This window comes from Elephas maximus, chromosome 26 (genome assembly GCF_024166365.1).
Source record: "Elephas maximus indicus isolate mEleMax1 chromosome 26, mEleMax1 primary haplotype, whole genome shotgun sequence".
NCBI lineage: Eukaryota > Metazoa > Chordata > Mammalia > Proboscidea > Elephantidae > Elephas > Elephas maximus.
This window is the reverse complement of record NC_064844.1, coordinates 11,135,408-11,153,814: the sequence shown is the minus strand read 5'-3', so window position 1 is coordinate 11,153,814 and position 18,407 is coordinate 11,135,408. Positions and strand designations below refer to the sequence as shown.

General features: G+C 37.5%; 1 protein-coding gene across 24 annotated transcripts in view; it reads right to left on the bottom strand.

The window, feature by feature from the left end:
• The window catches only part of NRXN1 (neurexin 1), a 1,236,536-nt gene that overhangs the window by 1,059,681 nt on the left and 158,448 nt on the right, over positions 1–18,407 (bottom strand). For 2 of the 24 annotated variants that reach the window (XR_007515514.1, XM_049870268.1), the window contains one exon: positions 12,374–18,407. This exon is cut by the window's right edge. The exons of the other annotated variants lie outside the window; for them this stretch is intronic. The gene's annotated coding sequence lies outside the window, so the exon portion shown is untranslated. Of the gene's footprint in view, positions 1–12,373 lie in introns of those variants that run through there. 24 annotated transcript variants of the gene reach the window in all.

The window sequence follows — 18,407 nt, the reverse complement described above, 5'->3', positions numbered from 1 at the left end:
AAATGCTTTCTGTTTAAAGACTGTACACAGATTTTGCCCTTGTTTTGGATCTTCTAAAGAACTGGAAAGGGGCGTTGGATTATGTTTCTCGCAAGGTTTCTGCTACAAATTTCTGAAATACCTCTGTTTCCTTTATTTTGATTGGCCATTTCTATTTTTCCTAAGCCATCTAAGTAATGGAATATTAAGATGTCTTTGTTCTCATGTTACCGATGATGGTAGGAATGAGAAGAAGTCAGTGAACCGCCATTAATTCTGTCGGAAATGATATACAGGGCTTGCTTTCCCACTTACCAACACTCCCATATTATGGAAAATGAGATATTAACAAGATCAAACAGGGCTGAGAGAGTGTTAGAATCTGATTTGAGTTGGAAGTGGTTTCAATCTATGTACCGAAAAGCCAAGTGAAAAAGCCTATAGGATTTTACGGAGGCCCTGGGAGGTACAAACAGTTAACACACTTAGCTGGTAACTGAAAGGTTGGAGGGTTAAGTATGACCACACGTGCTTTGGAAGAGAGGTCTGGCAATCTGCTTCTGAAAAATCAGCCATTGAAAACCCTAGACAGCACAGATCTACTCTGACACACATGGGGTTGTTACGAGTAGGAATCTCCTCCACTGCATCTGCTACCTAGTATAGGATTTTATGCAATTAAACATACATGAAACTTACATTAAAGGGTAATGTTCTTCAACAGAAAAATATGATTGAAATACTGTAGTAAATTCTTGAACAATGTGTTCCTTTTCAATAAAACATCCACCAAAAAGCATACACCATGCAAAACAAAACACTATCGCCATCAAAAATAACTTAAAAACTTAAGTGGACTTATGAATTTCTAGACTCAGGATTAGGTTACACACTGCCCTGCATATCAAACATCAATCTCCTAACGTTTAAGGGGGCATTCAAGTATATATTTCCTTTCTTCAATTAAAACCTCTGGTGATATTTTCCCACTAACATCAGACACAGACAGAGCAAATTTAAAACCTCTTTGTTTGTTTTTATTCCCGTTGCTCTGTTAAGATTTAAAAAGTGTATGATAATTTTATTTACGGCGACGTTTCTACTATTTGTCAGGCACTTTGCACGCATTCTTTCTTGGTAAAAATACTGCTTTCAGGCAAGTATGATCATTCTCTCTTTAGAGTTGAAGACTGTAAAGTTCAGCCAATTTAAGTAACAGCCCAGGTGGCATAGCTGGCAAATGGCAGAGCTTGTGTTTAAACCATGTTTAGCAGACGTCAGTGCAGTTTTCTCCCCACAGCACCCAGAGAGAAATAGCAAACTGTAAAGGTTTTATACGCACTGGTCTTACATATAGAGATTGAGCCCAAAGTCACTTGCTACGAAGCTAAAGAAGAGCCCACGTATACCCAAAGTGTTTTCACCTTAAGCTTGTGTAGTATTCCAAATTCCTAATAAGTACTATGCTTTGGGTTTGGGGAACAAAAAATTGGAATTCACAGGATTTCTTAGGAATTCCTTAAACCATAATTTACTCTTTATTTTTCCTAACACTTTATGTGCTTTTCAATAAAAATGAGTGACTGTAATAATAGTGGATTATTTTTTGGTGATCCCCATCAAAAAACCCGTTGCCGTTGAGGTGATAGGGTTTGGTGATAGGGTTACGTAAAATTTTCCGAGCCTTCTTGAAAAAGCAAAACGAGATAAAAGAAGAGATAAATAAATGCAGGATTTATTATTAACAAATGTCTTGTGACAAGATCACATATTTTAATAATGAAAAGCTCTCCAGCTGATATGGACATTTTATAATAGAAAAATTTTAAAAGAAACGGACATTGAGACAAAATAAATACCCATAAGATGATTTGACAAATTGAAATGCCACACTACAGCTATAAAAAAAAAAAAAGAAAGAAACCAAACTCATTGCCAATGAGTTGATTCTGACTCATAGCAACCCTATCGCTAGATAATATTTAAAAAGTCATCATTCATAAAATGAAACTTTATGAAACACACCAACCATTCATTGCCTTACCTGATAGCTTTGATTTTTGTTCTGAGAAAAAATATTCTGGATTTTTTTTTTTTTAAATTTTGCATTGACATTGGCTGAATTACTAGGAATAAATCCAGAATCACGCTCGAGTCGGGCATTAGGGTCCATGCTGCTTCCTATAAGCTCATTTCCGTTTTTGATGAAGGAACATTTTATTAGCTTCCCTGATTTCAGTTTTGTGATAAGAATGATACTGTTTTTGCTAACTCATATTTTAAATCATTTACAAATTAGTCTACATCTTCTTTTTTTCTTTTTTTGGGTTAATGGGTTTACAAACAACTGTGAACAGTCTACAGTGAACATTGAAACACTGGAAAACACCATTAAACATCCGTGGGTAGTATTCAAATAACATAAAATCCAATCTCTTGATGAGGTTAATGACACTACACAGAACCATGCGTCCAGTGGCAAACTGAAGGACGTATTGTGCTTTCAAAACTTGTTTCTCTGAACACCACTCATAGGATTTGTATAAAGTGTCCTAATATTCATATTTATTTTATCTGCAGCAATGATTCAACAGGACAATGAATGTGCATTTATAACATGACAATATTTACAAGCAAGACTTGACTGATTACTTCCTCACGACTTCTCTCCATGCCCTTGTCCCAGTTCCTCAAAATGTCAGCCTTAACCTGCTCCTTGTGTCAACATTTTCTGCTCTTGCTTTCAACTTGACGTCAGCGGGGTCCTTTCTATCAGTGACATCCCTACGCTGGTGGCTAATTTATAAGCCTTGAAGGAGAATGATAGTAGCTTTTCTCGTTATTCTGATTCCTCAAGTGATTTTTTGTGGGATCCGGCATTCAAGGAAAAAAAAAAAAAGATTTTCTGAGAAATGCCAGGAAACAATTCCCCCATGAATACATGGATCTCAAGGATACTATCTTCTACTTTCTAGCTTACTGAGACTTGAGAAAAATCGCAAGCTTTTGCTTACATAAATTTTTTCTAAAAAAAAATCTATCTATCCATCCATGCATCCATCTATCTAAAGGAGTCCCTGTGTTGTGCAAATGGTTAATGCAGTTGGCTGCTGTTAACCAAAAGGCTGAAGGTTCGAGTGTACCCAGATGCACCTTGGAAGAAAGGTGTGGCAATATACTTCCCCCAAACAAAAAAAAATCAGCCTCTGAAAGCCCTGTGAAGCACAGGTCTACACTGACACACATGCGGTTGGTATGAATTGTAATCTACTCGATGGCAACTGCTTTATCTATGAAAAACAAGACAAGAGCTAAGAAAAACCACAGACCCTTTAAGAGGGGAAATCCCAAGGGAGAAGTGTAAAAGCCTTCATTAGCACTGTAAGACGCTGAAGTACGAGTTAAAACATAGTATCTACGTAAAAATTAGTTTGTAACAGAGTATTAGAATTTGAATGAACTTATGTTGGTAAATATATATATTTTTAATCCTATTAAGAAAGTTTCCCTCTAAGCAACATATTTTTTAATTCCTATAGGTCTCAGCTGCTAACCAAAAGTTGAGCAGTTCAAATCCACCAGCCACTCCTTGGAAACCCTATGGGGTAATTCTACTCTGTCCTATAGAGTCCCTATGAATCAGAATCGACTGGAAGGCAATGGGTTTGATGTTTTAGCTATAGGTGTCTACTATCTATAACAACAGGAATATCATTCCTCATTTCTCAACCATAAAAAAAAAGGCTAATCACATATTCCTTTCAGTATACAAATCTTAATACAAATAAAATTCTCTCACAGAAAGTTGACTTCTGTTTTGTTCACAATGTGCTAATTAGAATACACCAACTGCTATAACCATCAATTACAAAACTCAGTGGCTTAACGCACGCAAGTTTTATTTTTCCACTTATATGACAGGCACATGAAGGTTGTGAGGATGTACTGGTGGTGGGTGTGAGGCTATAATTCAAATATCCTATTTCCTTCCAACTAATGGCCCCACCATATTCTAGGCCCTTGGAATCCTCTGCTTGACCATATGCATTTGGCTGGTAAGAACAAAGAAGGAGAGAAGTAAAAAGAAAGGGGAAGACATAATAACTCTTAATTGCCTTAGCCCAAAGATGACACACATCACTTTCTCCATCGGCAAGATCTAGCCACATGGTAACTTTTTTCAACAAAAGTGCTGCATCAATTGAATATTCATATGGAAACATTTGTGTGTGTGTGTAGATAAAATCATCTCACCTTTCAGAAAGGTGTATGTCTTCATAGGTACATATATTTAAAGAATTCACATACATCTACACACATCTATATTTTAAAAAAAAAATACGGAAACATCTTTACAACCTTGAATATGCAAAGATTTTTAAAACAGGACAAAAAGCTTTAACTATAAAAGAAGGAAATAATAATATAATGATCTTAATATTAAGAAATTATGATCATTGAAATGTAATCTTAAGAGTCTGAAAAGGACAGAGTGGGAAGAGATTTTTACAAAACATATTGTAACTAAGATCCAGAATATGTAAAATAGTCTTATAAATCAGTAAAAAATACTGAATAAAATAGAAATACGAACAAAAAAAAAAACTTAACTAGATTAAAGTAGATATTAAAATAGCCAGTGAAAAAATAAGGAAACATTGAATATTCAACTCCATTAGTCAATTAAAAAAAAAAAATCAAACCAAAAAATCCATTGCCATCGAGCCGACTCTGACTCCTAGTGACCCTATAGGGCAGAGTAAAACTGCCCTATAGGGTTTCCAAAGCTGTAAATCTTTATGGAAGCAGACAGCTTCCATCTCTTCTCCCTTATTTAGTAAACAAGGAAATGTCAATTAAAATTACAATGAAATATGACTACTCATCCACCTGAATGGCTAAAATGAAAAAGACATACTGTCAAGGAGGGAGAACGGTTGGAAATCTCATGCCCTGTTGCTGGGAGTGTAAATTGGTACAACCACTTGGTAAAAGGCAGAAATTACTAAAGCTGACCCCAAACTTCCAGGCATACACAGAAAAGAAAAACGATGGCAGAAGCAAGGTTCATTATAACCCTAAATTAGACGCTACCTAAATGTCCATCAACAAAGGCATGGATAAACCAACTGTGTTATAGCTAAACTATGGAATACTGTACACCAATGACAATTTACAACATGCTGTTTAATGGAAGATATCTAGAAACAAAAGCGTACATATTGTGATGATTCCATTTTTATAAAATATGAAATCAGACAAAATTAGTCTACTTTGTTAGAAGCAAGGATGGTGGTTACTTTAAGGGGTGCAGTGGCTGCAGCCTGGAAGGGAGCCCTTGGAAGGAGCATTTCTTGGGTGCTGAAATGTTAGGCTTCTTACAAAAGACATGGGTGTAATCATTTGTGACAATTCATCAAACTATATGCTTAACTATAGTTTCACCTTTCTGTTTGAATATTATACTTAAAAAAAGTAAAAATAAAAAGATAAATACAAAGTACAAAAATATATTGTTTAAAACTTATGAAGAAATAAGGCTGCAGTTTGAACGAGCTTAGAATTCTGCAGCTGGCAGAATTTAGAAATCAAAAGGGTATTAAAAAAAAAGATTAAAAAACCCGATAAGAACAGATTCCTACTTTATACAATAGATACACGTTGACTTATTGTATGGTAAATGCTATTTTCTCAAAAACCTGTCAATCAAAGCCGCATTAATCTAATTCTGATTGATCTCAAATCTGTACTAATTTCTACTGATTCAAATTTTCCTATGCCCACAAACATATAACGGCACCCAAAGAAGACTTAAGATGAACTTGTGGAAGGACCTTCGAATCCATCTCTCTGCGTAAATCATTTAACATCTCTTAATCTCAGGTTCCACATTTGTGAAATACACATAATTTTAATATACCATGACATGGGGCCTACTTCATAAGGTAACTGATGATTAAATAATTTAATGAGATACTGCAGATACTTTGCTCAATATATGTCAGCAATTAGCAATCGTAACTACGACGTGGTGTCATGCGTAGATGGCTCACCAACATCTCTTAGCTCAGTGGTGTTTGCGTTATTTGTGGGATTTCTTTTTAGCACATTCTAAATGTAAGGGACCAAGAGGACACCGTGGAGAGATAGGAAGATGGGAAAAACACAACCCTAAAGAACCAAAAAAAGAAAAGAAAAAAAGAACTGGCAAGGAATTTACTCTGTTGTAGACAGCACAATGAGATTGCAATACAATGTAAAATACATAAATGTTTTGATATGGTTACTAGATTAAAATTTATTTTCCTCTTCAAAAGCAGTGTAAATACCCTGAATGTGAGGAAGGTCTTTCCTTTTCCCTGTATACCGAGTGGAAACCAGACTAGGCAGAAGGCAGAAACAAGCATTCACACATTACCAGGACCAGTTGGCATACAGTCTTCTCCAACTCATAGCAGCCCCATATGTGTCAGAGAAGAACAGCTCCACGGGGTTTTTAATCTCTGATTTGTCTGAAGTGGATCACCAGGCCTTTCTTCCAAGGGGCCTCTGGGTGGACTTGAACTTCCAACCTTTCAGTTAGCAACTTAGCATGTTAACCATTTGTACCACCCAGGGACAACATTCATGCCTTAGAGCCCCAGTATTCAGAATTGTGGCCTCCAGGAGCTGAATCTGAACTATTGTTTCCAAGATCACTACATCTTTCAATGATAATATAGCAATATCTCATGAAAACATGAAATTACATGATAGTTTGAAACTCACTATACCCACAATCCTGCCTGAAACTAAGCTGAACTAACAAATACAAATCCATGGCCTTTAGTAAAACCAAAAACCAAACTCATTGCTGTCAAGTTGAATCTGATTCGTAGCGACCCTATAGGACAGAGTAGAATTGCCTTATAGGGTTTCCAAGACTGTAATCTTTACAGAAGCAGACTGCCACATCTTTCTCCCATGGAGCAGCTGGTGGGTTCAAAGTTCCGGCCATTTGGCTAGCAGCTGAGCGCTTAACAACAGTCCCACCAGGGTTCATCATGGGCTTTAAGAGTATTCATTAAATAGGGTTTTCCAACTAAGACCACATTGCCTTTTAAAAGCATAATAATATATATATATTTTTTCTTTGTCAAGTGAAAAATCGCAATGTGGGGCTGAGGGTCTGAAATTCCTATGTTCAGTGTCTGGAAGGAAAACATATATTCAGTGTTTCTGTTCTCAGCTTTGTCCAAAATAATTTATTTGTGGAAAGAAGAAAAAGGAAGACTATAAAATAATTCAGAATTTCTTACAAAGGAGGTTATTTTCAAACGGGAGATTTAAGAATGCTATAAAGTGAGACTTTGGGTTCAGCATCTAATATTACTGAGAAAAGTGAAATTCCCAGGAAGCAACACTGTGTAACTATAGCAACCTTGCAAGGTAGCACAAAAGGGCTCATCTTTATGCAGCAGAGTTTTATAAAATCTATCATCCTAGATGTGACAGTATGTACCATCTTTTCTGGTCTGCTGTGACATCCTAATACACAGACATTATGAAATATAATCAATGGCTCATTTATTATCAGGCAAGAAAGTTATATCTTAAATACACATGTTTAAAATTGAAATGAAGTGTTCCAAGTTAAGCTTGGTAACCATGAATTACCAAAAATGAAAATACCTGTGATGCTAGCTTTGCCGGTATTCTTATTCTGAACATAATTAAAAACGCAACACTTGTTCCTATCTGTTTATTTTCAACAATTATTTGATGTCTGACAGAGGAAACTAATCAAAGGGTGATGATCACCCCAGGTGAAAGGTTCCATAATAAATCCTCTTAGTCTCAAAGCACACAAAACTCTGACACTACTGAACGAAAACGTGAAAACGAAGTTGTCCCAGGAGACTTGCAGAACGTAACCGCTGAAACTAACAGTGAGCGTCGTTAACAATTCCCATGGAGGACCCCATGCCAAAAAAATACAGAATGTATTCTGTTTAAACAAGTTTGTGGTGAGAATAGAAAATAATCTGCATTAGGAACTCTTAGATGACTTGATGGATGTCTTTCTGCCCAGAACGTCTAAATTGCACGTGGTTCTGTATTTGATGCATTTTGTCTATACCAGTTAGTTTGGTCTAAAGAGACTGGAGTTAAAAGTGCATTATAGACAAGTGTCTCTCCCCAAATAACTCTTTGAAGGGGAAAATAAAACATAAAATATCTAAGGGAATTCAAACCCACAGAATAAGTATAAAGAACTCTGTAATTTGGTTTGGAAAAAGCTTTTGGTTTGGGTTTTAACCAATACAGAGGTTTTTATTTGATCACTTTATAGACCAGTAAAACCCTTTTTCTACTTCCTTTTAAGTAGTATTCTGGGGGGATAACCTCTACTGCTGACTTAATTAATGAGAAGCCACATATAAAGGTGTTTACCCAAATACTTTTACGAATGGCTAGATAATTTGTACTAAAAATAAAAGCTCATAAAAAGGAAAAGAATGAAAGGGAGAGAGGTGATAGAAAAATAAAGATGGAAACTCATTAAATTTTCCTGAACGAATGTGGTCAAATTTGGTACAATGAGTTCTTGCTGAAAAGGCAAATAAAATGAGGGCTGGAAAAAAGCTCTGGAAAAATGTCTGGTCCACGTTTTATTGTTTTCAACAACACACAAGGTTCTAGTTAAATAAATGCTCCTAATTTAAAAAACAAAGAAAATCAATCTTTTGGCACACAAGAAATTTTATACCCAAACCCACTCAAGTCAATTCTGACTCCCAGCAACCCTGAAGGTGAGAGTAGAACTGCCCCACAGTGTTTCTTTATGGAAGCAGATTGCCACGTCTTTCTCCTGTGGAGTGGCTGCTGGATTCGAACAGCTGATCTTTCCGTTAGCTGACAAGCACTTGTAAACTCCTGTACTACTGGAGCTCCTTAGACATTGCTACACAGGTAATAAATAAGAAAAAAGCTCAAGGTTTGAGATGTAGAGAATTACAAACAAAATAGCACTTATACCTGTGCCTTTGAAGGCCCAAGGGAAGTTATTTGCTGCTTAGAAACAAATTATATTATTAAAAACTATGTCATTTGGGTGGCTGGGTGGGAGTGTTTGTGCGAAGCAGACAATATGTCCCTCTAAGAAACGGCAAGCCTGCTCAACAGTCAGGAGAAATTTGCTCATATTCTGCCTGGCAAGTTTGAAATGTCCTTTAAGGACACAGTTTTTATCTTACTGATTCTAGAAAAATCCAAAGAAATAAAACAGGGTTATTCCTGAATCGTCAATTCACAAATATGTGTTCCTCCAAAACATACGTCATTGCCCTTATGTATTTAAGTGTACCCTTCCTCAACAAAGAGAATTAGTCAGTTGAATGTATGGAATTTTCCGAATATGCTAAAACTGGGGTAAAGACTATGCTAGAAAATAGAGATTTTTAATGAACACGTCTTATACAGTTAGTGGTAATAGCCACCTGTTAGGACATATTTTTCTGGCAAAATAAACAATTTAATTTTCTGAAATTGCCAAACTTTACATAAAAATGAAGCACTTAAACACAGGTATCTGATAGGTTATTGATTGCTATTTTACTGGGAAAGTTGGCAGGACTTGTGAATGCTCAGAATGGCAAGCAGCTCCTGCTGTTTAGAAATATTCCCATGTTCTAAAAAGTAGATAACTGGTGCTACAATTCTCAGAGTGGGGTAGAAATCTGAAATATTAGAAGCTTTGAGAAAACGGCTCGAACCATTTTAATGGCTCAACTTTAGTCCTACACGATCTACAAATGAAGATGATCAGATACCATTTTGGTATTGTATCAAAACTCTGTCAAACAATATCACATCTTTGAGCTTGCAATTTGCGTAAGTGTCCTCTTAACAATCAGTAACTGTATAAAACCAAACTGGTTGCCGTCGAGTTGGTTCCAACTAATAGGGACCCTATAGGACAGAGTAGAACAGCCTCATAGAGTTTCCAAGGAGTGCCTGGTGGATTTGAACTGACAACTTTTTGATAAGCAGCCATTGCCCTCAAGCACTACACTACCAGGGTTTCCAACTGCATAGTGTATTTAATTCTACCTTTGTGTTTCATTCATTAAATTCATGCCCTTGATGAGTGACAGTATAAAACTTACTGTGTAGGATGGAGTGTTTGGGTGTTAACGTGCAGACTCAAAGGGCTCCAAAATTACATCTTTTACTTTAAGCTCAAAGTTTAGTTGGACATCAAAGTAACTGCCACCAAGAGTCTCACAAATTTTAAAATAGTTAATTCTTAAACTTTACCCTTCCTCTCTGGAAAACACAAGAGTATTCCTTTTAATGAGACAGTGAACACGACTAGGTCATATATGACCAATGGTATTTTTATTTTCATTTGGCCAGTAAGATTTCTACTGGTCACCATCCCTACACTGAGAAACAATGTCTGCCTTCTCAATCTTTTAAGACCAGGATGGTGGTGGAGGAGACTGGGAGAAAAGATAGAATAGCCTTAAATGAAATCGGCAGAATAAACCAGAAGGACAAAGTACTATCTTATAAAGTAAACCAGTTGCCACTGAGTTGACTGACTCACAGCAACCCCGTGTGTCACAGTACAACTGTGTGCCATACTGTTTCAACGGCTGATTTTTCGGAAGTAGGCTACTAGGCCTTTCTTCCAAGGCACCTCTGGGTAGGCTGGAACCTCCAACCTTTCAGTTCGCAGCTGAGTGTGCTGACGGTTTGCCCCACCCCAGACTCCATTATCTTACGATTGCCTTTGTATTTCTGTTCCTTGCAACAGTCAAAACTGCCTCAGCCCTTTCTGGAAGTATAAATCATGAGGTGAATGTTACTCCACTCATTTTTTTTAAATCCTTAGAAATTGTAAAAAAATAACAAGGAATGGCTGAGACAGAAAAAGAATGTACCGGCTGGAAGGAGGGAAGTCCATAAGATTCAGTCAGGAAAGGCTGAGATTCAGGATCCCCAAGTTCCGGATCTTCTCTGATTCTCCTTTGGCAGGGAAAAGGCAGCCCAGGGCTCTGACGGTATTATTAACCCTTTCATACCCAGCGGTACCTATAGCAACCATGAAGTTTTTCAGCCTCTGAGGTTTATTGGGAAGCTGCTGTACCACTGACAGCACGTGCTCTGCAAAGCATGGGCTTTTATGACAGTTTGAAACCAAAGAAATGAGTGCACCCCACAAATTACTGTTTTTTCAGGGTATCGTATGAAGTCTCCGAATTTCAGGTAGGAAAAATAGAAACTCTGAACATTTTTATTTGTTATACCTTATGTACCAATAGACCCCAGTGGGGACTCTGGGGCATAATTAGTGGTATTTCATATGTACCACTAAATACTTAGGGTAGGTTTGTGGGAGGAGACAAGAAAAAAAATCTTACCTACCAAAAATTTAGACACAGTCAATGATTCAGACTGTTCTATTAATGAAAACACATGGTATAAACAAAATGAAGGTATCAGAAAAATTCAAAGCAGGAAATAATTGGGTCCCCAAAGGATTAAAAGATAAAGAAAGGGTGGGGGGATTAGAACTAAAGGAAATAAAGTGGGAGGGAAGACTACAAAAGTAGCCAAGTAACATCTGGGGTCTTAAACGCTAGTTAGCAGCCATGTAAGATGCATCAATTGGTCTCAAACCACCTGGATCAAATAAGAATGAAGAACAACAATGACACAGGTAATTATGAGCCCAAGAGACAGAAAGGACCACATTAACCAGAGGCTACATCTGCCTGAGACCAGAAGAGCTAGATGCCCGGCTACAACCAATGACTGTCCTGACAGGGAACACAACAGAGAACCCTCAGGGAGCAGGAGAGCAGTGGGATGCAGACCCCAAATTCTCATAAAAAGACCAGGTTTAGTGGTCTGACTGAGACTAGAAGGACCCTGGAGGTCATGGTCCCCAGACATTCTGTTAGCCCAAGACAGGAACCATTCCCAAAGCCAACTCTTCAGACAGAGATTGGACTGGACTATGGGACAGAAAATGATACTGGTGAAGAGATAGCTTCTTGGATCAAGTAGACACACGAGACTATGTTGGCATCTCCTGTCTGGATGGGAGATGAGAGGGCAGAGAGGGTCAGAAGCTGGCTGAATGGACACGAAAATAGAGAATGAAGAGAAGGAGTGTGCTGTCTCATTAGGGGGAGGGAAACTAGGAGTACATAGTAAGGTGTATATAAGTTTTTGTTTGCGAGACTGACTTAATTTGTAAACTTTTCCCTTAGGCACGCACACACACAAAAAGTAGCCAAGTAACTAAAACAGTTAAAACACAGACTAGATAATTTCTCCTCCTTCCTCCCTCCCTCCCCGCCTTCCCTCTCTTTCTTGTCCCCCCTTCCCTCTCTCCATCTCTCCCTTCCTTCCTTTCTTCCTTCCTCTCTCTCTTTCTGCAGAAAAATCTCAAAGCACAATAATTATAATCCATTATTAGCTTCAGAAAAAAAGTACAATATTCCTTGCATTTTATACCAAATTTTGTTTTGACAACAGCAGGTTCGTAATTGCTGAAACAATGTACTCTCGATAATCACACAAAATCAGAACAATAATACAGGTAATCTCTTTTAATTCTGTGGCTTAACTCTTATTTAATTTTCATAAGATGATTAGCACAAATCACTACTTACACACTGTCTCTGATTAAGAAATGGCTTCTCTTGACCTGACGGATTTGATAACTACCTGTTGTAAGAATTTGCTTTCCTGTTTTATCTATGTTGTTACAACATAGAAAGGCACCCTGTTGATTGGAGATACCAGGTTATAATGCATTTAAATGGAATCCTCCTTTACAAACTACTAGCACCCAAAAAAATACGTCTAATCTTAGCACAGTATCTAAGACTTTCATTGTATTTAGTCAAAATTTGATCATTTTCTCTCTTTCAGTAAACAAGGATAATCTAGAAATGAGACTCAGAGAGAACTTTAACTTTGTCAAAACTAAGATAACTTTAGCATTGAGAACTCTTATGTGCCCTCAACTACTCTCTAATGTATTTAAAATCCCACCAGGGCTTCAAATTGGCTTATATCAGATGTGCCCTCTTTTATAAGGTCTCTTTGACTGCCTCTCTGATGAAAGGCGCTCTCTCGGCTCTTCAGAACACCCAAGCACTTTGTTCCTGTGGTTTTTATCCACACTTGCATGTTGATATGTTCAGTTGCTTATAGACAGTAACCATGTCTTGGTTTCTTCAGCAGCTCTCACTCCACCTGTCACTGACTTCTACGCATATCGCAAATGCGCAATAAACATCCCTGAACTTCATGCAAAGTAAAAACAAATTGTCTTCCATCAAAACAAATGAAACACAATTCCTGGCAGGAGCTTCCTTTCCAAATGTATTTATTTAACCTCAAATTCAAAATGGGAAAAGACTACGATGCAACCTGTACATTCTTTTCAGAAATAAACAGTAATGTAACATTCAAAGCTATTTTATATAATAGTATATGCTGTATTTGGATTAAGAATAAAGTAATTTATATAATAAACATAGAGCTAAAAAAAACCCTTCTTATAGTAATAACTTTTCATTTAAATATAAAATGAGACTTTGCATCATTAACTTTTTCCTAATATTTTATTTTCAACAAGCTTTAGAAAATTATAAATATTAAAAACTTTATAAATACTAATAGAAGTTATAAAGTACTCATCAGGGTAACTTAGTCCCATTCAACATATAACACACACTTGGAAAAAAACAGCATTTAGCAGATCATGCCAAGTGATTCCTTCTGAACTATTTGTCTTTTCTATGAATGGCTTTGCAATAATTCATAAAAGCATTTTTTCCTAAATATGTAGCATTTTGGGAATAAATCTAATTTATAAGTATTTTAAATTTTTGTATACTGCTGCATGTTAACAGCTTCTTAACTATTTGTATGGTCCTAATATGACCTTCGGATTTCACTTTAATACAGAGGTTTTTTAGTTTTAACTCAAGCACTGAAGTGTGTGCCGGCAGAGCTCTGCACTTGGCAGTAACTATAACGCCTCCTCATCTTCAGTACTGCATGTCCTCTAACTCTCAAAAGTGTGTTTACTGTCTGATTTTGCTATTTAGGGAGGCATGCAGGTCTACGGTAACATTAATTGGAATTTAAGGCAAAAAGTGATGAATTAGTCTCTAACCTTAAAAAAAAAAAAAATTGTGTATCACTGTACTTCACAGAACTTAGAAAGGACACTACCTCAGTGGTTACACGCTTGGCTGCTAACTGAAAGGTCAGTGGTTCAAACCCACCAGCTGCTCTGCAGGAAAAAGACGTGGCAGTCTGCTTCCATAAAGTTTTACAGCTTTGGAAACTCTATGGGGCAGTTCTACTCTGTCTTATAGGGTCTCTATGAGTCCAAATCGACTCGATGACAGTGGGTTAGGTTTTTCGGTTCAGGCTTTTAGGAACCAAGCCCTGAACACATGTAGCATATAGGACTATTAGCTACATCATCTATTGAAAGAGGAAGATGAAATAAAAGAATGAAAAATGACTTTTTCAATTTAACGGTGGCCATTTGAAGAATTCGTCCTTCATTTCAGAGTTTAACCTAGGTATTTTTGGAAACGTGTATTGTTAGTATGCTTTGTCAGGTCATTCTTGTCCTTAGCTACTCTTTAATGATATTTACAACTCACCCATGTTTCAAAGCTCAGGTCAAACATATCCTCTCTTTTGTTGGTCTACGCTAGTGTGGGTGTAATTACCGTAATCAGAATGTCTGGTCCTTCCCAAGACAGCATCTGTAGAAAACAATTTCTGCCATTTATCATGAACAACTATATCAAAAATCAGAAACAAAATGTTTCACTGGAAATGTCCTTAATTGTCACCCTACCACCTTATAACAGCCCCATACTGGAAGGATACATCTAGATATCACTGCCTTAGTGACGAATGGTACCGGATTTTTGTTTTACTGTGTGATACACAAAACTTTTACACACAACACAAACTGATAATTACATTCCTTTACATTGTTATCACTGCTTTAAAACTTTACTGCAAAATGAAAAAAATTAGAGAGCAGTTCTTTAAAGCCTTATCCAAGTATTTCAAAATTCACATATTCTTTTGCCAGTCTAGGGAATACACTGAACATATATATATGTGGTAAATATCTCATCCTTCAGAGGCTTAGATTTCTAGTTCTGGAGAAAAAAAAAATATTCTATAGCCTCCCTGAGGTCCAACCTTCCAGCCAGGGAAACAGTCTATCAATACCTATTGATCGATTAGAGAAAATATTAGTGACTTATTGAAAGATCCATACTTCCAGCTTTCAACAGCAAACAGAGTAGGCCAAGAGAACCATGATATGATGACAATGGAAGAAAGCCTCACCTGTGTCTCTGCTGTAAAAGAAATAGAAAAGTGGCCAGTTGAAATCAACACTAACTTTAGCATTATTGACGGGACGCTTCATAATCACCAGACTGACCATAAAGCACAGGACACCTGGTCAGCTGCAAAGGCCACATCTGGCTGTGTGTTCTTCACTTTATGGCGGGCGCGAATGAATCAGCTGTCTTTACTGCTCAGTGTGTACAAAGGCTGGATGGTGTACACTGACAGAAAGCTGCTTGTGACTCTCACTGACCTTGCTAAGAACTATCCAGTTTGAAAGATTCCCAAACGTTGAAGATGCAGAGATTTCTAAAAAAATTAACAAGTCATTAGTTGAAGCAATGGTTGATTAAAATCATTACTTACGGCTTTAATGAAATCACATGTCTGGGTTGATTAAAAAAAAAAATCTTTTCTCTCTAACTTATCTTCCTAACCTAAGTATATTATTAGGGGAAAAAAAACCTTTTCCTGCTTGATAGTACAGTTTCTCCTGAACTTAGGCTACACCACAGGCCCAGATCAGGGGAAACTCCTGCCTTTACACAGGCGAAGTTGTGTTTTTCAGGAGCAGAGACTTGTCATCACATTTCATGTCTGCCTCTATCATTCATCTATCCATTAATTCAGTGACTATTTTTTGAGTGCCTACTATATATGCCATGCATTGTTATTGGTGCTGAGGGTGAAACTGTACAATACACACAAAATTCCTGTCCTTATGCAATACTGTGGGGCGAAACAAATAAATAGCTATATAAGGTAATGGCAGGTCCAAAACCCACTGTCGTCGAGTCGATTCTGACTTATAGCAACCCTATAGGACAGAGTAGAACTGCCCCACAGAGCTTCCAAGGAGCGGCTGGCGGATTCGAACTGCTGACCTCTTGGTCAGCAGCCGTAGCACTTAACCACTGCACCACCAGGATTTCCTAATGGTAGGTACCCAAAAACCAGGTAGGGGTAACTATTATGCAGAAAAACAATCAAGGGAGTAGATAACGATAAAGGCTACTATTTCAGATCCGATGGAGAGGGAAGATGACATTTGAACAGAGATTAGGGTGAAGACAGGAAAAAAAAACCTTGCTGTCAAGTTGATTTCCACTCATAGCGATCTTATAGGACAGAGTAAAACTGCCCCATAGGGTTTCCAAGGAGCGGCTAGTGGGTTCAAACTGTCAAACTTTTGGTTAGCAGCAAGGCTCTTAACCACTGCGCCAACAGGGCTCTGAAGCTAGGAAACCAAATCAAAAAACCGAACCCACTGCCATCGAGTCGATTCTGACTCACAGTGATCCTGTAGAGTCCTGCCAGCACTTGGGGGAAGAAAATGCCGCAAAAGCTGGTGCAAAGGTCTTGTCAATAAGCATGGCATTGATTAGGCATGCTTCACCGATGCAGAAGTCTTGAAAATGTAAAGATAATGTAGACAATTTATATATATATGTTATATATACGTGTGTATATACATATTTATATATATATGTGTGTGTATATAAAAACCCATTGCCATTGAGTTGACTCTGACTCGTAGCAACCCTATAGGACAAACAGAACTGCCCCATAGAGTTTCCAAGGCGCGCCTAGTAGATTTGAACTGCCAACCTTTTGGTCAGCAGCCATACACACACACACACACATAAGTTGTGTTGCTTCTTTCAGGATACGTTATTACATCTGGGAACTGAAAGATCAATATCTCCTAAGGTAGTGTAATGTCAGACTCTGTGTAATAAGTACCAACTCATTAAACCCTCAAAACCTTGAATGTTTTTCCCATTAAGAATACAGTGTGGTCTCCTGCAAGATTTATTTGGTGGTCTTACAAAAATAAGAGTGCTGAGCCATCTAATCAGTCTGAACTTCACATTGGGCATTAGCCTCAGAGTTGCAATTGTTTGATCTTTCAAAATGACCTTGACATCGAATTCTTAAATAGTGGGTAAAATTTATGAATTAGGAAAAAAAAATCTCTTGAGTCTGAGATATCATTGCAAATCATATGAGTATTATGACATAGTGTATATATACATATATTTATTCCATAAACATGTATGTCATCACATATTACATACTGTAGCACTATGCCATTTGCCATGTGCCACTCGGGTTCTCTTTAAACAAACAGCTTGCTATTCAGCTGCAACGAGTGCAGTTACCTGAGAGCCCCCAAATATTAGCACTTCCAGGCTCTGCTGAGACCATGCTCCCCTGGGCAGCACAGAGGTGGCTCCTGGGGCTGGCCATTTCTACCCACCAGAAACTCCTCTAATAGGCAGTTTTGCTCCAGAGATCCCCACTGGGTTGGCTTAGAGATTGTTAGATTTGTGTATGATCTGAGGCTCTCCCAGTCCTATCCTGCTTCCTTTCCCTTCATTCACAGATCCTACCCTCAGTAAGCTTTTCGCACCTCTATTTACTTCTCAGAATCTGACACCCAGAGGACCCAACCGACACATGTTTCTAAATGTGCCTGCAAATATCTATAAAATTCAAGTAGATAAATGCATTACTTGAAACTCTTGGCATTTACTCTTGGCAGTCTTATTGGCACAAACTGTTCCTGCTTGACTATTAACCTAAAGGTTGGTGGTTCAAGCCCACTCAGCAGCACCATGGAAAAAAGGGCTGGCAATCTGCTTCTGTAAATGATTACAGCCAAGAAAACCCTACTCCGTAACACTGAGTTGGGGTTGACTCGACAGCAGCTAACAAGAGCAACTATTAACGCCTAGAAAGACAACTATTTTGTAGTTAAATGTATTCTACTTGAATACTACATGGGGTTTCTCATAATAAAATATGTGCTGTTTGTAAAAAAATTTTCCTGAGCACTTTACTATAGAAGGCAGGCTCACAAGAACACTTTTCTATAGGGTTTGATACAGGATTCGATTTTGTTGTCTCATGTAAAATGCCTAATTACCGAAGGACCAAAAGATGCTTTTTAGAAGCCATTTTTATACCTGAGATGCCCCCACGTCTCATAAATCAAAATCTTTACTATGGGATTCTTATTTATAGTGAAT